The sequence below is a fragment of the Ambystoma mexicanum genome, chromosome 2q (genome assembly GCF_040938575.1).
Source record: "Ambystoma mexicanum isolate Mex_15411 chromosome 2q, UKY_AmexF1_1, whole genome shotgun sequence".
Classification (NCBI taxonomy): domain Eukaryota; kingdom Metazoa; phylum Chordata; class Amphibia; order Caudata; family Ambystomatidae; genus Ambystoma; species Ambystoma mexicanum.
The window spans coordinates 1,090,965,673-1,090,988,257 of NC_090924.1; the positions used below are offsets into that span (position 1 = coordinate 1,090,965,673).

The following is a 22,585-nucleotide window of genomic DNA, read 5'->3' on the forward strand; positions in this document are numbered from 1 at the left end:
GCCACTCTATCTATGGAGATTAGGAAGGTGTGAAAAAAATCCGGACACCACCCCCTCCAAATAAAGTCATTAGGATACAGGGAATTTATGTGATCCCTTCGAAGTTGGCATTAACCACTGTGGCCAGTGGAATATCCGTCTCTTTGACGACTAGGATGGAAAAGAAAAAAAAACGCAATTCACATAAGGCAGAGGAATGGTTTGCATGCTGACAGTGACCTTCAAATTGCTGTAAATTTGAACCGTTTGTTCATGTGAGTTACCAGAATTTCCATTCGGGCTCCTTGTCACACAAAATGCTATTGATAGGTATTCTTAAACAAACATTGGCTAATACAATAGGTTTGGCTTTTTTAATAGCTTTCAGTGTTTTTTTACGTATGGATATGCGGTTCGATGGATGATGGGTTGATGATCGGGATTATTTAATAGAATGATGAAGCTCATTGTGTGAATGGATGTAATTGGATGGATGTGTGGATGTATTGTGCTGCTCATGACAACACCATCAGGACTTGCTGGGGGTTGGATATGCCGCTCAGGGGTGGGGTGTGGGAGGACAGTGGACTGGGACAAACAGTTGAGTTAGTGTGTGGTGGAAAGGGATCATCTTCAAAGGGTTGCTGTGGGGGGGGGCAAGGGGACAAGCTGCAAATGGTTTGGTCTGTGTGTGGTTGGGGCTGCATGCCTTTGTGGTGGTGGGGTGGGGAAAGAGGGCATACTGCCAGTGGTTGGACGTGCATGGGATGGGCATCCTACTCAATGATATATGCCAGGATTGCCATTGTAAAACCCATTCAAGTTGCTGCACTCACAATACATGCCAGCATTGTTACTGTAAAATACTTTCTTGATGATGCCCACAATATATGCAAGCACAACAACTGTAAAGCACATGTTCATGACAGCCTTCTTCATTTTAATACGGTGAGCACCAGCATCTGCGCGTCAGCCAGCCTACCTAGAGGGACAAAGGGGAGGTAGAGGAAAAAGGGTAAGGGAACAAATACTGAATACTTGTACTTACTTACCTTTAGGTCTTCATCCAGACCCCCAGCTCAATTTACCAGAGGCTCCAAGTTTGTGCTGGTCCCTCTCAACTTCAACTTCACTATCCCCTGGGTTTGAATCGCCAGAGGACCAGTGGGGAAAGGAGTGGCTGGGATATTCATCTTAGCCGAGTTATTCCACGGGGGGCAACGCTTCGGAATAGTCCGGACCAGGCATTCCTGCAGGGCACCAGAGGTAAGTGTTACACATACATTTAGGGGTATAAAGTGTATGGCTGAAGTACTGTGGGACTATGCTAAAGCAAATGGGCTGAAGATTAATATTGATAAACTGATGCTATTTACAAGGAAGCACATTGCTTGAACGCAGCTTTACATTCATCAAGTGTCCACTTACAGATACTTGGGGGTTGAATTTGACATTTTACCAGGTCACAGCTCCTGTATTGAGATGCGGAAAAAGAAAGCCATACAATTGACTGCCTTGATGGGTCAATTTACGAGACGTAGAAGTGGTTACTCGTTGAAAGGTGTAAGGCAACTATACCTACAATGTTTGGTACCTGCAATAAGGTTCCATGTGTTAATAGCCCCGCAAAAATATCGCAATACAAAAATATCACCATATTATTGCGGCAATATTGGCCCATGGACACTCCCGCGACCCCTGCATTATTTTAAAATGTTCGGGGGACACCCCCGCAATCCCTGCTCTCACAAATTATCCCCCCCAAAAAATATCGCCTATGGTGAGACAAACAGCCATACTTACGGCGATATTCTTGGTGGGGATATTTTGATGGGATACCTGCAATAATTTATGGGCTAGAGTCGTTGATGGAGATTGATCTGCAATGGCTGCAGGTGATTCAAGGGAAATTCTGGAGGAAAGTTCTGGGCCTCCTGAACTGTACACCAATGGCCATAATTAGGCTGGAATTAGGAATTTTGTCCATGAAATCCCAAGTGCAGAAGAAAAGAGCTATCTTGTATCTTAAGATGCTGAACGGCCCTACGAATATGTATAAGTCTCCCTTCAGCAAGAGTATGGAGGCTCTGTTCCATGAGTTGGCATCCAAATTGGGGAGATGGCTTAATTAATATGAGTCTCTCCCTGGGTAATTGAGTAGACCTGTGGGACTGGAACGAGAATTTGGCTCATTTAGAGTCACTTAAGAGTTATACCTTTATCTGCGATATGGTGTACTCTTTTAAAAGGGCTCAGCCCTATTTGAATATATGTCCTTTGCCCCACCTTAGAAGATTAATCTTCCTCCTTCATATTAACCAATTGCCATTGTTAAATGCGGTTGTGGCAGAAGTTCCAGTCAAGGAAAGCTTTTACTGCATCTGTGGTAACAAAGATCACCCGGAGACGGCTAAACATGTTCTCATTGAGTGCCCCACTTTGGGTAATACATATATATTACATATTGGAAGATTTATGCATCATCTAGATTCTATCAAGGACTGTACTTCTGGAAACAAATTATCAATTGTAAGAATAAGGGTCTACACACCGCAATCTATAGAATTTGGAAGGAGGTAGAAAGACGTACAGCTGAGAAAGAATAAGAACTAAGTTATCTCCTTCCTGATTAATTATGAACTCTTGCCATTTTAGTTGAAGTGGTTGCCCTTACTAACAGATATGTCTATGCCCTAGAAGATTTTATAAGTTTGCTAATGCTTCATGAAGATTAACTGGATGATGAACGTTGGTATGTGCTAAATTCATTGCAATTCAGTTGTATTTATTATTTTGTTTTTGATATTTTTGATATTTTGTTCTTGTTATTTGTTATTTGTGTCTAATTGTCAGGTCCCTGGGGAGATGCAGGTCCCTGTGAAATACAATCTTACTCTTTTATTTGTTCTGAGCTTCATTTACTCTTTTGGAGGTTTATTTTACTCTAACATTTGTTTTTTAGTTAAGTTCCTTACTTGATTTGGTTGGGCCTTAACTTTAGTTCTCAGGATGCTAGTGGGAGCCCAAGCCAAGATGGTGGAAAGGAGCAAGAGTCATGATTGGGTGATGGGAGAACAAAGGTTTGATCTGAACATTCTAAACTGCCTTTCATTTAGTTTTCTTGTGAGAAGGTCATGTTTTTGTGTTCTCCTGAGTATTTTAGGCCTTGAGTCTCCTGAGAAGAAACCTGGACACTGAAGAAATTTGGTTTTAGTTCTATTACAACTCTCAAGAAGAAGACTTTGTTTCTGAAGAAAGAAGATTCAATTCAGTTTCATAAAATAGAAGATCTTGAGTTAAGTACTTATCTATGTGGGCAGATTATGGTTTTCTTGCTTGTGAATAATATTCTATGAGAGAAGTGATTTTATGACTAAAGACTGAAAACCCGGTTGGTTAAGGGTTAACATATTTTCTTCACTGCATGCGCGTGTTAATGCGCGCGTTTGTTTTCTGGGAGAACTGCGTGTCGCGTCATCTCTCACACGATTTGTTTATCTCATCAGGGTATCCGTTGGCGACGTGTCCGTATTTGAGAGGATCCGTTTCCTGAATTGTGTTCGTCGGATTCAGTGCAGGGAAGAGGTCGAGCTGCGGAAGTTCGTTAGCTGTGCTTATGAGGTGAGAGCGTTTAATTTTCTTCCGGGAAGATCACTTCAAGGAAGAAAGGTAAGTGGACATGCGCAAGTTATTTTTTCAGTTGAAATGTTGTTTCCTGTGATTTTTTTCTCGAAGCCAGAGACTTCACGTGTTGTCGTAAATTGCTTGTAAATAGTTAACTCTTTCCCTGCACGGTGTGCACATGCACGGTGACTGTTTAAACAGTTAAAGACTTTTGTGATGAACTGCCAGTATGCAAGGGAACCATTTCTAGACTCTATACGCTAGAGACAACAATTCCTTATGTGAATGAGTTCTTTAAAATGGAATATTCAGGATGCAAAGCAACAATTTAATGTAGAAAAAGAATCGTGAGGTTCATTCAAGTTAATTCAACCAAGCATTCATTGAAGTTTTATGATGAACTCTTTCTCTGTTGAACTAACGGAAGGATGCATATGTAAATCAACCTGAGTGGAATTAGACACATATATAGAATTGTTTTGTTGGTTCCATTGGGCACCTAATCTATGAACTCGTTTTTTGAGAGACATTTTAGTTTTCACTAAGGGAAAAAAAACCTACACACTCTGAATAACAAGCCAATATCCTAAGTACTGTTGTCTATGGGCTAACTGAAGAACTCTTTAAGCCAGTAGAGTCTCATATCTAGCCAGTATATTGGAAATGCAATCATTAAGAATTAAAGGGTGCAAACTTTAAATCTAATATGATTTAAGTACAGACTTTGAATCTTCAGCACTACAATCCTTGTAAGAAGTAAGCTTACATTTAAATGAATACAATTTGAGATAGCAAGGAATAATATCCTCTAGGCAGAAGCAGAGGATTTCTCAGGTAACCTTAGTTAATGTGTGTTAAGATATTTAGTAGGTTTAGAAATGTATATATATATATATACATATATATATATATATATATAAAACTTTGTGAATTTCTCATCTATGCAGATACGGCCTTCTGGAAGGAGATCCAAGTTCCAGTGTCTGAATTTGTTATTTTCTCCAATTTCCCTTTCCCCCTGGTGTGTCTCAACTGGTTAAATAGTTAGTTGAGAAAGCTACGCTTTGGTTGGTCTGTGGGGTTCAGCAGCTCCCGCGTTGGATTGAAGACAAGCCATGACACTAATCTATATATATTGCATGTTTGGTTTTATTTAATTGTGTTATTTTTTATCTGTAAAGTTTTATTTTTAAAACTAAATTACATTAAATATAAATAAATATATCAAAAGGGGAAGCCCTGTTACGCTGTAATGTTCCCATAGAACAGAACAATTTGCCTTCACCTAGAAGGTTAGCCACTGTAGGGCCCTGTCCTGTTTCGATGACAATGTACTAGGACATGGTCAAGACAGGAAGGACACAGACCAGAAGAGGCGTTAAGGAGTATGGAGAAGAGAAACAAACATGTGTGTTCCCACGCAGCATAGGGTCTGTCTGATTCTTAATTGCAGCTGTTGCCAGTATACTTAACCGGAACAGAACATTGGCAATGAGGATGAAAGAACTGCTGTGTGTTGTCCACACGCATTAGCCCGACGTCTGGGGTGCCAAAGGCCTCCTGAGGTGAGGGATCCACATCACTGATGGTCGTGGAAGAGGGCACAAGTGTCGTGCCAGGGCGCACAAACACACGATGCAACAGCACTCCCAGTGCATCCATGTGGTGTGGATGATTTGTTACGGTAGCTGGTAACGGATAGAAGTGAACTCCTGCCAGCCCGCATATCACTCCTATTGGAAGTGCAGAATGCTCGATTCTCCACAGCAGGAGCCCCCCCTGAGTCGGCGTGCTTTGCTACGGCTGCGCAGGCCTGAAAAAAGAAGGAATTAATACATAAATACATGAACTCAAAACAGGAGGATATGGATATATACATGCTCCTGCTTGTTGACGTACACAGGAAATGTCAGATGCCACACTGTGATAACAGTGTTTCTGGCGCTTGTGTGAGCCAAGCATGTCAGAAGAAGATACCTCTTCAGCCTTGTACACAATGTTTTCCCTGCCTCAAGATAACCGTCATGAAGGCCCTATGATGCTGTACAATTTCAAGCAGTGTTGCCTTTTGATATTATTGATTCCAGCAACCTGGGGCCCCCATGGGCCAGATGGCTCAAGAACTTCTATATGTACCTGGACCCAATGGGTTTGCGTGATGAAAGACGTATGAGGGACATATTGATACACGCAGTGGGGCCCACAATGTGAGATGTAAACTACGAGATGCAGGAGGAAGCCACAAATACGTTTGTAGGACTGATCGACTGCCTAAATGCATATTGTCCCGTGCAAACAAATATAGACTGTGAGAGGCATGTGTTGAATACTACAATTCAAGCGAAAGGAGAAATGCTTGATAATTTTGTAATGAGATCAAGAATAAGATTAAAGCACTGTGTTTTTGACAACAATTCAAATAAGGAGGCACTTTGGGATGCAAATCCTCTGCATTCCATGAGCAGTTGTTGCAGAAGACCAGAAAGCTGAAAGAAATCGTTATGCTAGCACACACTTCCATGGCTTTAGATGTACAAGCAGACGCAATGAATAAGATTAAGATATCACAATCAATACCCGCACCCCTTTTCCAAGTTAATGTGACACAGAAACCAGAGAATGCGCACACATGAATGTGCTCTAGATGCGTGCATGACTTTCTGCATGAGTGAACGTGCCGGCAATAGAAAATTTATGTGATTCATGTGGTCAAGAAAATCATTTTCAATCAGTTTGCAGTACTTACAAGTATGGAAACTGTATAAGTGACACACAGAGATCACCACAGAATTCCATGCCGCACCGACAAGTGAGAGGATCGCACGAACAAAGATACAGGAGATCACCTGAACAAAAAACATTCTTCACCAAAGAGAGTCCAGAGACCAGCGGATCGACACAGAAGGTCCCCTTCTCATCATAAACACCAACAGGAAGAGCCCAGAAGGTAATCAACACATGATAAAATACGATACTTGGAATCTTCAACCCAATGTCAAGAAGACACTGACTTGTCATCCAGCGGGAAAAGAAAACGAGGATATGTATATACCATGGGAATCCGACAGAAATGGAACATAGTGCAACTCTTTTATTACAATCGAACGACATTGCCTGCAAGTTCTTGATTGACACCAGAGCGATTGTAATTGTCATGAATGAAGAAGCCAATGCAGGGCTGAGATACACCCCTCGTCTCATATACTGAGACTCTTTCGCAACCTCTGTGACTCTCTCCCTCTATTCTTCCCCCTGGCCTAACTGACTCTGCAGGGCACACCTTGGATGTTCTGATCTCCCCCTCTCCAACCCTCTCACAACTCCTCTCTCTTGGACTGACCACTTTGTTCTCTCCTCTCACTTGTCGCTCTCTGCCCCTCAGGTTAGGCCAACCTCAGCACTGCCACCTACCTTCTCGGTCATCTGGGCCATGATGCGTGTGTCATTGGAGGCTTTCGCCGCTACTGTCAGGAAAGGAAGAAGGCGATGGATATGGCAGGGGAAATGTGCACAAAATACACAGTAAACAACCTTGAAAATAGCAACGTGCATTCAATACCCAAGACTCGTGTATACCACTATAAGAAAAGGAATGTAGGGTAAGCACTTAGAACCTCCTTATGACTGAAAGGAAAGTCGGCAAACTCCTTACCCACTATGCTATTACAGATACTGACAGCGCTAAGCCCACGTAGAGGGCAAGCAGGGACAGAATCTGTAAGCTGACACTCTAGACGGTACTGGATAAGGAATTTGGAAACAGTACTCACAAGGACCGGAATGACCACATGAATGCCAGTACTCACGAAGACCGGAAAGACCACTTGGATGTCCGTATTCACGAGGACCGGAAAGACCACTCAGAAGTCAGTACTAACCCACAACCCTGTAAATCAAACAAGAACCCAGAAGGCAGTAAAGGCAAAGAGTGAGGATGACTAAATACCTAAACCCAAGTCAAGAGGCAAGAAGGAATAGTACAGTGTGGAAAACAAAAGATAATCACACAGGGGCTAGTTACAACAGCTTCCCATACCTAATAATAAAATAGGAAATAAATGTAAAAGTGTAAAGGAAAACATGGCATGGATCCCAATAGAAGGCAAGGATCAGGAGCAGTGAAAACGATTTCAAAAGGGAAACTTTCCCACCCATCCAAGGTGAAAAGGCAGGAAACTAAACCTGTAAAGGAAAGATTAATGCAACAAGTCTTTCAGTAGCAAAGGACAATTTCTAGGAAACAGTGAACACAGGCAATTGGGCTACAGCAAAAGGAAAGCTCAGAGAAAGGCTGCCTGCAGACAGAGAAAGGGAGAAAGGGATTTCCAAAAGGCAGAAATCAATTAGGCATACAAATACGAATTCCAGGACAAGGAACAAGAAACACTAACTAGAAACTGGGCACAAAAACTAGGAACCAGGAACAAGGGACCAGTCAAGACAGGAACGCTGCAACAATGACCAGCACTGGACTGAAGCAGACTGAGGCTTTTAAAGCTGCTTAACGAGCAACCCCTCAGGCGTGTCGCCTGCTGCACCTGCAGCCACAGGTGTTGCCTATCCTCCACCCAGCCTTGTCCTGCAAGGGAGGAGGTGAGGCAGTGAGCCAGGCATTCTGGGAAGCATAGTCATTTGATTAAAGCAGCAGTAGCATGCTGGCTGCCAAAAACCTGGAATGGATCCGGAAGGGAAGTAATTTGGGAAATAAGGTTTTAGCGCTCCCAATTCATCAGGACACTGTAGCATAAGGTTCGGAGGGAATGTCCAGTAGGGAAGAAACCCCAAAACATGCCCCCAAGTGGCGGGAACGGGAGCGAAGGGAGCGAGCCGTGACACTATACCCCCTTCCACGGCCGACTCCAGGCGGCCGTTACTCGCACAAAACATCTTCTTTCCATGACAGGAGCGCTTTGTCTTCAGAAGTGGCACTGACGGAAACGATGACCCACGGGCAGAAGCAGAAGGACTGGAATGAATAGAATCAGGCTGCAGTCTATAAGAGCCATAGGTGGGTTTTCGGTGAGGAAGAGACTCATGGGTCGAAGAAAGGCATGAAGGACTTGCAGGACCCGAAGCAGAGTTGGGAGGTCCAGGAAGCTTAGTCACTGGAAGAGGATATGCATACATCCTTGAGGAGAAAGGCAGGCTGGTGCTACATGCCTTAGACAACGGTAGAAGTTCTGTTAGCCTCACTGCCGAGAGTGGACACACAGGAGGTGAGGAAACAGCAGGTCTCAGGAAATGTTTATGTACGGAAGAGGAAGGTGGCGGCTGAGGTAGAGGTTCGGATACTCTGTCATCCATCTGGGTAAAGGTTTGTGGTTGAAAGTGACAAAGATTTGCCTGCATAAGTTCCTTGCCTTGGAGGTCTGGAGATCCAATGGGTTGTACGAGGCTCGCACTCCCATTGTCAGTCATGTAGCCAGTCAAGTAGCCACCTTGTTGCACGTGGGATACAACCGCAGGAACGTTTGGCATACTGATAGAAGTGTTAGACACAGTACTCGGAACATCAGGCATACTAGCAGCGGGAGCAAAAACAGGTACATCTTGAACTGCAGCAGACATTCCCCTCCTTTGGCTACTAGTACCCAACTGGCGCTGCAGCTGGAGGGCCGTGCCCGTCCCTTCCCTCAGACTCATGTGGGATCCGGCAACAAAAGGGTTGTCAAGCGGTTGATCCAAACCGGACTCCAAACGCGGACCGTCCAGCCCGCTATCCTGGTCGGCTACTCGTTCGGTGACTGGGCCGTGGTGGATGGCATCCGTTTCTCTCTCGTAATACTCAAGGCAAGTCCAGCGGCCTCGCATGTAAGGCCCTCCCGAGTCGTGAGCCGGCTTGATGTTTCTGAAGAGAGAGCTGGCAGAAGTCTCAGGCTCAGATGTTGCATATTCGGGAGGCGCTGATGCTACAGTCAAGTAGTTGGGAGAATTGTTTTGTGTACAAGGCAGACATTCTGGTGATCCCCTTGAAGCATAAGAAGGGCAAGATGAACGTTCATCAGTAAATGGTTGGGATTCAGGAGGAATCTCTGGAGCAGAGGAATATGCAGCAGGATCTGACAGTGTAGACAGGTACACCTCCGATATTGGCAGCGAGGCTGAGCAGGACACAGGTCTCTCATGAACTGAAGCCAAACTAGCAGTAGGCTCTGGGACCGAAGACATGCACCTAGAATGTACTACCGGAGGCTCCATGGCTGAAGGATAATCTGCTGGATGAGTCACTGTAACCGAAGACAAACATGCCAAAGGAAATTCCGAGGCTGAGGGCATGCAAGCTGAAGCCGTCTTGTTAGCTGAAGACAAACTTGTCAAGGTCTTTGGCTCTGACTGCGTACATGGTGAAGGCTCTTGGGTGACTGGCAGACATAGCACTCCTTTATTGATCGAAGATACGTGTGCCAACGATGACTGCAGAGCTGTGGACAGGATTATTGAAGAGTCAATGGTAGTAGGAGGACAGTCTGAAGTCCCAGAAGTCGGCAGACACACTTGTGGTTCAGAAATGGAAAGCCCCTTTAAGGCAGTTGACCCCTTGGCACCAGTAACCAAAGTCTGAGCTGTACCCCTGCCGTCCCTCTCCTTAGTGGATGACACAGAGTCTCTTCCTTTGTAGAAGTCAAAATCAACCAGAGGAATCACCATAATAAATTCTCTGTTAATCAGGATTTCGTCAATTGACCATTCCTCTGTCTTAGCTTCTGAAAGTGGCTGATTAACAATCAACAGTTCAGGGATCGCCTGCCGGGTTTTTGGTTCAGTAATCTGTGGAATGAGTCCATCAAAACATGAATTCTGCACTGTCTTTGACTGCTCGTAGTGACCGAAATTGGCAGAAGGAAGAGCGAACACAGAGCCAGCATCGTTTTCCACATCAGCTTGAATGTCTACTTCAGTCTCAGCAGCTAGATCAAGGGCAGAACCTAAGCCTACAGTTGTGACAGATTCTGTGTATGCCACCATTGTGGATTGTGTTTGGAAATCAGAAGCATGTATGTGTTCAAGCTCAGAGTTATGACAAACTGATACACAGGAAGCTTCAGGTAAAGGAGTGGCTTGTGAATCTTCAACTAACAGCAATTCCTGACAAACGGTAGGACAGTTGTCAGAACCTGTGCCCTGAATAAGCGCTGTGCTTGAAAAAAGACTTTCACTCCCAATAGATCTTACATATTGACAAGTATCATGATTTACAAAAGTCTCCGCACTCAGGGACTGAACAGTATTCACTTCATCAACGGATAAAGTTGGAGGTGTATTCAGAAAAGACTGTAACATCTTATTCTCCTCTTTTAAGGAAATGTATTCTTGTTTTAACTCCTCAAATTCTGTTTTTAGCATGTCCCGCATTAACTGTACATCCCTATCAGTAGGCACAGGGGAAGGCATGGTGGCATCAGGGCTGGATCCAGCACTAGCCATCTGGAAGTGCATTGATTGTATATTGTCATCTACTGCTTGCAGGTCTTGTGATCTATACTCTCTCTTACCGACGTGGTCTGTGTTTCTTTTAAGCAGACTATTGGCATCAGACCCCTTGGCATTAGTGACCACAGTAAGAATCTGTGCAGAGGAGTAAGCTGTAGACTGAGGGCAGAAAACAGAAGATATGCAAGGAACCCCTCCATTCTTCATGCTTGAATCATGAAACTGTTCAATCTGAGGTAAAGCACAACCGGAGTCATGGGGTTCAATAACAGAGGTACTTGTGTGTATAAATTCTTGCAGTGTGTTGTTTTCCACTGCTAAGGCTTGTGCGGACATAGACTCTGGATCAGAATTAAAGACAGAGCTAGGATCAGGCAATGTACGATGGGCCACCCAGTGGGAAAAATACTTTGCACGTAAATACCCATTCGTGTCAAGGAGTTCATTTAAGTCAGGAGCAGAGATTCGATTTTCACGGGTAATTGTAAGGGAAGCTTTCTGTATAGACTTGTTAGAGGCCTTGCTGCCTTTCCTTCGTAATCTGGCCATGTTCGAACGGGAACAACGGCTGGTCATTCTGTCAGGAAAGGAAGAAGGCGATGGATATGGCAGGGGAAATGTGCACAAAATACACAGTAAACAACCTTGAAAATAGCAACGTGCATTCAATACCCAAGACTCGTGTATACCACTATAAGAAAAGGAATGTAGGGTAAGCACTTAGAACCTCCTTATGACTGAAAGGAAAGTCGGCAAACTCCTTACCCACTATGCTATTACAGATACTGACAGCGCTAAGCCCACGTAGAGGGCAAGCAGGGACAGAATCTGTAAGCTGACACTCTAGACAGTACTGGATAAGGAATTTGGAAACAGTACTCACAAGGACCGGAATGACCACATGAATGCCAGTACTCACAAAGACCGGAAAGACCACTTGGATGTCCGTATTCACGAGGACCGGAAAGACCACTCAGAAGTCAGTACTAACCCACAACCCTGTAAATCAAACAAGAACCCAGAAGGCAGTAAAGGCAAAGAGTGAGGATGACTAAATACCTAAACCCAAGTCAAGAGGCAAGAAGGAATAGTACAGTGTGGAAAACAAAAGATAATCACACAGGGGCTAGTTACAACAGCTTCCCATACCTAATAATAAAATAGGAAATAAATGTAAAAGTGTAAAGGAAAACATGGCATGGATCCCAATAGAAGGCAAGGATCAGGAGCAGTGAAAACGATTTCAAAAGGGAAACTTTCCCACCCATCCAAGGTGAAAAGGCAGGAAACTAAACCTGTAAAGGAAAGATTAATGCAACAAGTCTTTCAGTAGCAAAGGACAATTTCTAGGAAACAGTGAACACAGGCAATTGGGCTACAGCAAAAGGAAAGCTCAGAGAAAGGCTGCCTGCAGACAGAGAAAGGGAGAAAGGGATTTCCAAAAGGCAGAAATCAATTAGGCATACAAATACGAATTCCAGGACAAGGAACAAGAAACACTAACTAGAAACTGGGCACAAAAACTAGGAACCAGGAACAAGGGACCAGTCAAGACAGGAACGCTGCAACAATGACCAGCACTGGACTGAAGCAGACTGAGGCTTTTAAAGCTGCTTAACGAGCAACCCCTCAGGCGTGTCGCCTGCTGCACCTGCAGCCACAGGTGTTGCCTATCCTCCACCCAGCCTTGTCCTGCAAGGGAGGAGGTGAGGCAGTGAGCCAGGCATTCTGGGAAGCATAGTCATTTGATTAAAGCAGCAGTAGCATGCTGGCTGCCAAAAACCTGGAATGGATCCGGAAGGGAAGTAATTTGGGAAATAAGGTTTTAGCGCTCCCAATTCATCAGGACACTGTAGCATAAGGTTCGGAGGGAATGTCCAGTAGGGAAGAAACCCCAAAACATGCCCCCAAGTGGCGGGAACGGGAGCGAAGGGAGCGAGCCGTGACAGCTACTTTCTCTCCTCCTACACCTTTGGCTAACTCACACTCTGACACAGCCCTCTCTTACCTTCATCTCTCTATCTCTAATACGCTGGATGTCCTTGCCCCTATCATGAGGATTTGTTTGAAGCCTGCATCCAAGTGCAACTCTTGGTATTGTTCCGACCAAGCCACCCGTAGGCACAAGTGTAGGGTGGCTGAGAGGAAGGGGGGGGCATCAGGGTCATCCATTGCCAAACTGGCCTGCCCCCTGCTCCAAAGGCAATACAGACTTTCTGTCCTTTCTAAGAAGAGAGCCTACATCCAGGCCCACGTCTCTGCGGCCTCTAACAAGATGGAAAACTTTTCAAAATCTAAAAGGAGCTGGCCAAACCTACTGCAGTCTCCACCTCCCCTGTTCCTTCCGAGGCCCTTTGCACAGCTCTGGCATTTAATTTCACTACTAAAACTCAGGACATCCTGTCCACTCTCTCCTCTTCCTCTCTCTCTTCCACTCCAGGCCCCTCTCCGGCCGTATCTCCTCTTCCTTTCTTCTCCTTCTCCCTGTTCACTCCCGACGATGTCTCTAGACAAGTCCGATCTATGAAAGTCTCATCAAAGCAGGTGCTCCCCTGCTCCTCCAGAACCATTAAGGACCACATCGACACCCTTGCTCCAGTCTTGGCTGATTTCTGCAATCACTCTTTTGCCAATTGAACCTTCCCACTCCCTTGCGCACCCCCTCCTTAAGAAGCCCTCTGCGATCCTTCCTGTCCAGCAAACTACTGCCCGTTTGGGGCAAACTCCTGGAAAAGCTGGCCATCTCCCAGCTTAATCTACATACAGAATCTGTTGGTTGTCTCTATCACCACCAGTCTAGCTTCAGAGCAGCCAGAAGCAACGAAACTGCTCTCCTGAACACCTTTGAAGACGTGCTCTCTAATCTAGACTCTAACCTTCCTTCTGTCCTCATTCTCCTTGATCTATCCTTTGATTTCTACATGGTCAACCACGCCATCCTGCTGAATCGTCCCCGTGACAAACTGGGTACTTCTGGTCGGGCCCTAGCCTTGTTGAACTCCTTTCTCTCAGATCGACCCTCCCAGGTTCAACTTGGGTCTTTCCTTTCTTCTATCTCTCTACATGTGGTCTTCCCCACGGGTCTAACCTCACTCCCTGGCTCTTTGACCACTACCTGGCACCTCTGGCCCACCACATCTCTACCTTCTGTTCTAACTTTCAGTGTTATGCGAATGCCACTCAGCTCTCCTTCAAGCTCCCCTCAGCCTCTTCTGCTCCTTCTCTCATACTTGACTTTCTGTTTACAATTCAGGAATGGTATGCATTCAACGATCTCTACCTTCATGCCAGTAAGACTGAGATCCTCCTCATTGGGACACCTGCACCCGCCTTCCCTCTCTAACTCTGGCTGCCCACCCTGGGCCCTGTACCTGCACCTTCCTGTGAGGCTAAGAAACTTGGTGCCATGTTCGACTCCACCCTCTTCTTCTCTCCTCACATCTCTGATGTCTCTTAGACAGCACACATCAGCTGCATCTCCTCAGAGGTAGTCTTCCTTTTCTCACTTTACCTCAGAAGCTCACTGTCTCCAGAGCCCTGGTTCTCTCTAAGCAGGACTACTGCAACAGCCTCTTTCTGAATCTGCCTGCCTCTACTTTTTGCCCTGTACAACTTATCCAGAACAGGATTGCAAGACTTGTCCTTGGCCTCAAGCCCAGGGATCGTGTCTCTCCACCCCTGAAATCTCTCCACTGGCTTCCTGTGGCTGCATGGATCAAGTGCAAGACCCTTTGCATCGTGGGTCGTGGGTCTGCGTGAAATTACTGAATACAAAAGTCCGACCTCCAAAAGTCTGATTTTCATTTTTTTCCTTTTCTTCATTTTTCTGCATGCATATATATATATATATATATATATATATATATATATATTTTTTTTTTTTTTTTTTGTGGGGGCAGACCCCCCACAGCCCCCCTCACCTTATCCCTATACAATTTTATTCACTTTACCCCCCCACATATATATATGCAGAAAATTGGGGGTCGGACTTTTGGGGGTCAGACTTTAGTCATTAGCTAATTTCGTACAATACCTTCCATCGTCCACAAGGCTTTCTAGGGCCATGGACCACACTACATCCAACTTTCTCTTCCTAAGCATCTTCCTTCTCGTGCCTTCTGCTCATCCACCTCCAACTCTCTGAGGGTCAGACACTTCTGCAGGCAGAGGGTGGGAGGTAGATCTCGGTCTTCTGTTGGAACCTCTCTCTAGAACAGCCTCCCTGTCTCTCTCAAACTTGAGCACGACCACCTACTGTTCCGGAACAAACTCAAGACCTTCCTTTTCGCTTCTGCTTTCCCTCTCCCTTGCTGATGCCCCTTTCTGCTGCGCAAACTGGTAACCTGGCCCCCCACTGCACAACCAGTTACCCTTGTACTGCCTGCGGGCCCCCAACCACTTAGGGACTGTATCTGCAACCCTACAGTCCCCTGACTATCTGCGCTTATGAGCCACCTCCTGGCAGCACTTTGGTGTTCCTATGCACTCTCCCCTTCACCCTGCCCCCACTGGCACAACCCCAAACCCAGCACTTGCACAATCTGAATGACACAAGGCCTAGTAAGATCATTGGTGTGTCCTCCTTCCGTCTTCCCTTCCTTGTCTTGTCGCGCCTAGAAACACTTGTGTACAGGCACGTTATATAAATGACTTATCATATGATATCCATATGGCTCCAAAGTGGCACTTCCATGTAAATGAATATTTTAGACCACATGTTCCTGCAAGGACAAAACAGCGAAAATAATAGTCGACGTCATCTAAAGGAATATACCAGGTGGATGTATCCTCAGTTTCAAGTCAGCAATACAGACGGGGCTGGTTCATATTCTCTTTTGCATCATGACAGCATACACATCCAGTGCCAAGGACATGGTGGTTAAACTATACCCCACTCTATAACAAGTCCTTGGAAAGTTAAAAGATAGACAAATGAAACTACACATAAAGGAGGATATCAAACCGATAGCACAACATTACCAGAATTCCTCTCAACATACAATCATAGGTGTAGGATGAAATAAAGTAATTATCAGCACAAGATATAATAGAACATGTAAAAGGACCAGCACCGTGGGTGTTCACAATTGTGCTGGTACTCAAAATAGAGTCTGGGGCATTTGTTTGTGTGTGGACATGAGCACCCCAAACCAAACAATTGAGAGAGAAAGACATCTGTCCCCAAGAATGACTGGCATGATGCACTTATTGCACGGAGCCACCATATTCTAGAAATCAGATTTGAACAAAGGGTATCACCAACTAGAGTTGCATCCAGATTCCCGATACATAGCAACCATCACAATTTATCTTTGTTCAGATACAAACGCCTCAGCTTTGGGGTTTCATCCGCGGTTCAGATATTTCAAACAAAACCTATAATGTCATACACCACATTCCACGTGTCTCAACTACAACAAAAGACATTGGCCCTCATTACGACCCTGGCGTTGGACCATGGTGCTATTAGCACCATGGTCCATGCCGGTCTCCCCAATGGTGGATGGCAGAATTACCGCCCCCATCACAAGGTTGGCGGGGGCGGTAATTCCCCATTCACCATTTGCCCTTCCCCATTCCCATTTTGCCCCATAGGGCATAATGGGAATGGGGAAGGCGATAATTACGGCACCGCTAATAGCGGTTGCTGTAATTATCGCCAAGGTCCCTTTGCGGCACCCACTTGAACGGCTGGTCTACACCAGCCGTTAAGTACGGTCCCGCAAAGGGACCTTGTAATCAGGCGGTAATGGTTTAACGGCGCCGCCGCCTTTTACGGCGCCGTTAAACCATTAGCGCCTGGGTCGTAATGAGGGCCATTCTATTGTTCGGGCTGACTCAAGACGGCCATGATTATACCCTGCAACAGGTTTGCATGGCCCTTACGGAAACAGGACATGGGTTCCTATGGTCACCTTCCTGTGAAGAAGCATCCTGTTCCATCAAAGAATGCATATCGGCTGCTGCCTGCATGGTGTACTATGACCCAGACCTGCACACTGAAATCACTGCAGATGCCAGTCCGGTAGGCCTGGGTGCCATCTTGGCGCAACACAAACCTGGCTCCTCATCACCAGGCCGAATTGTATCCTATGCCAGCCACAACTTGTCATCAACTGAGTGTGCATAATCTCAGGCAGAGAAGGAGAGTTTGGCAGCAGGGGTGCTGAATACGCAGGTGCTCCGAGACCCGCCCCACCTCTCCGGGAAAGGCAATTTAGCTTGAAAGTACCTATACTTTCAATTGGATGACTTGAAATGTTGTGTTTTTTTTGTGTTTTGGTTCGTACAACAAGTGTAAAAACTTTTCAATTATTACATAAGAAAGAAAACAAAATATAAAACATTTAATCATTTTGCATATCGTGATATGAATAAATCATTTTACATCATTAAATCAATTATCATTAAAATCATCACATGTTGATACATCATTTAAATTCATCGTGTTTGTAGTAGTTTTTAAAGCTTCAACTTATTTCTGTAATGTGAACACGAAGGCGCACAATGTCAGAATTAGACCTTACTGTTGCCCCCCACGCCCCATCAGACTGGCCCACATGGCATCACTCACCGATAATATTCCAAAATGTCGTTTTTTATCCTCCCCAAGTACCGGGCAGTCCATTATCAGATGTTTCAAGGTTTCCCTAACAGAACTATTTCTGCAAAACCTGCAGTTCAGGTTCCCCAGGGAAGTGTCCCACTTGTTCTGTCTCTCTAGCTTAGGGAGTTGGTTAAATCGGAATCGCAGGTACATAGCACAAATTGTTGGGCATGGGAAGATACGAATGTAATTTGAGATCTCCTCCCTTCTTGCATGAAACTTTGCATACTCTCCATATAGAGGGTATTTGTAGTGACCTAAAATGTAGCACCGCCACGCACCCCACCGCAGGGAAAATGAAAAGTCGACTCCTCTGTATGGCAGTGGTGTGGGCGTGTGAGCACGACTATCTGTTTCTTTATGGAAAACGATTCACTGTCATTACATATCATCAAGCCCTCACAACAATCTATGGGAAGCCCAATGATAAAATGCCACCATGAATAGGTTCTCCAAGACTCCAGGAATATCAATTTGACATTATTCCCAAGCCAAGCCAATCCAGCTGACTTCTTGTCAAGACATCCTCACCCAACCATAGGGTGTGTCCGGATGTCGAAGGCTGATCAATATACCAACTATGTAGTCCACAATGCATTCCCAAAAGCCCTCTCCATGTCCATCCTGTTGGCTGAGACGTCCCAGGATGAGGTATTGTCAGGGATTAAACAATGCGTGTTGTCTAACAGGTGGCATCTCTGAGCCAGAAGAGAAGGAGCAATACCCGAAGAGGAGTACAAGTAGCCACAGACGTCTGCTCTCATAAAAGATGACCTGGGCCTTATTCCGAGTATGGTGGTCCGAAAATAAGGGTGCTGGTAGCAACATACCCGCACCCTTTCTGGAACACCATACTAGAACGATGCTGGTAGGGCCCACCGATCCCCCAGGCACGGTTGTCACAGAAGCACTGGCCCCGTTAGCAAATGGGGAGTAACCGTTACTGATACCCCTGTGATATCCCGGTGGCACTGGGATATCAGGCGGCAGTACGGATGTTATGGGGTTGCCGGAAACCCGCACGCCTACCGGTGACTTTTCCGGCAACCCCATAATGAGGGCGAACGGTCAATCTCCTCACAGGGTCTACTTCTCAAAGAGAATAGGACTGTAATTCCATCATCCCTCCCAAAAAAACTTTCTAACTGTGAATATGTTGAGAAGGGATGAGATATCAAGCTATCCAGAAATACAGATGGTATCCTCCACAGGAGCACCGTCAGCAATTCCTGCTATTAATAAAATGTTTGCTGACTGTGGAATTTCAAATGTGGTAAAGTCTGACAGTGGGCCTCCGTTCGGTGGACATGAGTTTGCATTCACTGAGTATTTAGGTTTTTGCCATAAGAAGATCACGCCATGATGGCCTCATACAAATGGCTTGGGGGAAACATTTATGGAAAACACCTTAAGTGTGCAAAATCTCGAAATTAACTTGCATGCACACTATTTTCAATGTACTTAGAGATTACAGAAATACGCCTCAAAGCTTTACGGATGTCTGCCTATCTGAATTAATGTTCAGTGGAGAGGTCCGCACCTGAATACCTCACATCAGGTCAATAGCAAGATGATAAAATCTTCAGAGGAGCGCGAAAAGCCGTGTGATCAACAAGGTTAATATGAATGAATATGAATGAATATTCAGATCGACAAAGAGGGGCCAAAGAATCTGAGATAGATATTAGTAACTGTGTTATTGTATGTCAGATGCAGATATACAAAGACATGCCTACATTTGACCCCAGCTCTGTAACAGTAACAAGTCTAAAGGGATTGATGATCTCCGCCGGACAGCAAGGAGACTCCATCACAAGCAACTGAATGTTCTTCAGGAGGATAATGGCTGAGGAACCCAAGACCGATGAAGAGTCTGTGTGTCAAGAGTCTGCATTCATTTAAGTAGCGGGGAGATGTAGTGTCCTGTCCTGTTCCAATGCCCAGGTACTGGGACATGTGTCAAGACAGGAAGGACACAGACCGGAGGAGTTAATGAGTATGGAGAAGAGAAGCAGAAATGTGTGTTCCCACGCAGCATGGTGCCCGTGTGATTCTTAATTGAAGCTGTATAACCAGAACACAACAGCCACAATTCAGGTGTTTGCTTTTATTCACTACTGAATGCCAAATAAATTACTTACATTTCAAAAATATGCACTGTTTACATGCAGGTTGTCCAAGATTTGAGAAACTGTTCTTCATGACATGTGATCAGAAAAGGCAGATGCAGCACAACACAACACAGGAAAAATAGTGAACAATGTGGACTGATCATGCACAATTGCCAGTATGGGATACCTCTGCCTAGGCGCCTTCTCTTTGGCAATCTGCCTCTGTCCCCCTTTTTTAAATTTATTTTATTTTTGCATTTGTATAGCGCATATATAGCCCAAAGGCATTGTGGCACTGTTACTTGTGGCAGTCTTAGTTACAGAAAGGTTACATACATGTGAGGATAACATAGTTCAGGTATAAATACGTAAACTTAGGGGTTGGAGTACATTATATCCTTGTTATACATTCATTCAGATACAGATTCAGTTTAGAACAAGTTCAGCAGGTGTCTAGGTGTGCTCGTTCTAGGTGTGAGTAGGTAGAGTTCATATATTAGATGAGTTTAGTTAAAGAGCATGGGTTTCATCGCTTTACGGAATGCTTGGTGGGAGACTTCTGCTCGCAGGGGTGGTGGTAAGACATTCCAGCGTAGCGCTGCTAGGTATGGGAAACTGACCCCACCTGCTCTGGCTCTCTTGAATCTAGGGATCGTGATCATGTTTGTGTATGGGGTTCTAGTTGGTCTGGTGGATCTGGTGGGGTGAATTCTCTCAGAGAGGTAAGGTGGAGCAGTGAGGTGGATACCCTTGTGGGTGAGGGCAAGTGCTTTAAATATGACTTTCTCTCTTACTGGGAGCCAGTGTGCCTGTTTCCTAGCTGCCGTGATATGCTCTTTCTTAGGTATTCCAGTGGCTGCTCTCAGAGCGCTGTTTTGTATAGTTTGAAGTTTAGACATGTTTTTAGTAGAGGTGCCCAAGAACAGTGCATTACAGTAGTCAAGTCTTGACCCTGTTATGGCTCTGGCAATTGTGATGCAGTTATCCTTAGATAAGAAGGGTCTGGCTGCTGTCAGCCATTTGGCATGGTAGGCTGCTGTTGAAGCAATGGCGCTCACTTGCCTAGTCATTGTTAGATTGGAGTCCAGATAGACACCTAGGCCCTCATTACGACCCTGGCGGAAAGTGACTGACCGGACCGCCACAGCGTAAATAGCGTTTCCGCCATTGCACGATGGAGCAAAGTGCGGCCCATTCCGACCCATCGGGCACGAGCACCACGCCATGGCGGAAGTGCAAAGTCCGCGATGGCGGAAATGACCCCAAAACGGCCCACACCGCCGCCGTACGGCGCCCTAGGTGCAATACCGCCACCCATCATAGCGGACACCGCAGTGAGCGCCAACCGGAAAGTACGGCGACCGTAAATATACGGAAACGGAAGTAAAAACATGGGCCCGGAACGGGAAACAACACCCCGTACACCTATAAAACCACAAAATACACACAACCACTAAAAACACCACCCTGAGACACATCCCAACCCGTCATCCACCCTAGTGAAACCAAGAAAAATGGGAAAAGTAGCGAAGAAAGCGTGCGACCGCAAGCGGCAGGTCCACTTCTCCCGTGAGGAACTCACCGTACTCACAGAGACCCTCCAGGAGAATGCCGCCGCCGTCTTCTCCACGCAAATGACCAGGACGGCACTTGCGAACAAGAAGGCCATATGGGCCCTGGTGGCACAGCGGGTAAGTGCGGTGGGGACCGCACCCCGCAACCCACAGCAATGCAGGAAGCGGTGGGACGACCTGCGGATACGCGTCCGTAGCATACTTTCTGCCAACCGCAACATTGCCACAGCCACCGGGGGAGGGTCGGAATCACCCATCAAGTTGACCCCCTGGGAAGAAATCTGTGCCTCCACCATTGGAATGGAGAGCATAGAGGGAGTCGGAGGGATGGAGAAAGGAGTGCAGACATCCGGAGAATCAGGTAGGTGGCCCAAATAAAACCATGCCAAATCCACAATGTCCAATCATGTGACTCACATGTGTCCACATAGCGCAACAGCAACACATGGCCAGGAGAACGACCACACACATTGGCCTGATAGCGCACTTTAAAACACACAATAAATACATAAATAAGTAAAAACCCCAAAAACACCCACTACACGTGCAGCAGGCACACCCTAACTGCAGGCTGCCAAACAACTGCACCCTCACTCCACACACACATGAAAGCACCTCCAAGGCCCCGACCCAAATCACGCTCAGGTACCACCCCAATGCATGTGATACATTGCCATTCCAATTCCCACAGACCCATTAATAACGCTCGCCCTCCTTTACTCCACCACAGGGTCCGATCCAAACGACGAGCTCCAGGACACCCCTACCAGCACACCTGCAAAGAGGGCCAAGACCGACGGCCAAAGACCCTCCACCTCAGCTGCACGCATCAAGACACGGCAGCAGCACATATCAAGTGGCAGCACACAGGAGGGAACATCAACAGGCACCCCAGCAGCCAGCATGCCCACAACAGCACCACCACAGGTCCCCCCAATGGATGCCACAGAAGGTACTGCCTCTGGTGGCAGCAGCACCATAGGTGACACCCCATTAATGGCAGCATGCTCCGACACAGAAGACGGGGATGTCGAAGTCAGATCCATCCATGACCTGTCCCAATCCCCCTGTCTGTTCCATCCCGTACACCATGAGGATACCACGCAGGGGCACCCACAAGACGACGACTGGCCATCCCCCACAAGCCCTGTGGCAGGGCAACATGAGGCGAACAGCCCCTCTGTGACACCACCGCAAATGGCCATGGCCCAGCACAGGCAACAGTCCCTCGACCAGTTAATCGTGCAACAGCAGCAACT

The 22,585-nt window shown here is 46.0% G+C and overlaps 1 protein-coding gene across 2 annotated transcripts in view; it reads right to left on the reverse strand.

Moving 5' to 3' along the window:
- LOC138569960 (protein lifeguard 1-like) overlaps positions 1 to 22,585 on the reverse strand; it is a 969,207-nt gene that overhangs the window by 904,808 nt on the left and 41,814 nt on the right. Inside the window, exon 2 of one of the 2 annotated variants that reach the window (XM_069648439.1) lies at positions 1,032 to 1,229. The exons of the other annotated variant lie outside the window; for it this stretch is intronic. The gene's annotated coding sequence lies outside the window, so the exon portion shown is untranslated. The remainder of the gene's footprint in view (positions 1 to 1,031; positions 1,230 to 22,585) is intronic. 2 annotated transcript variants of the gene reach the window in all.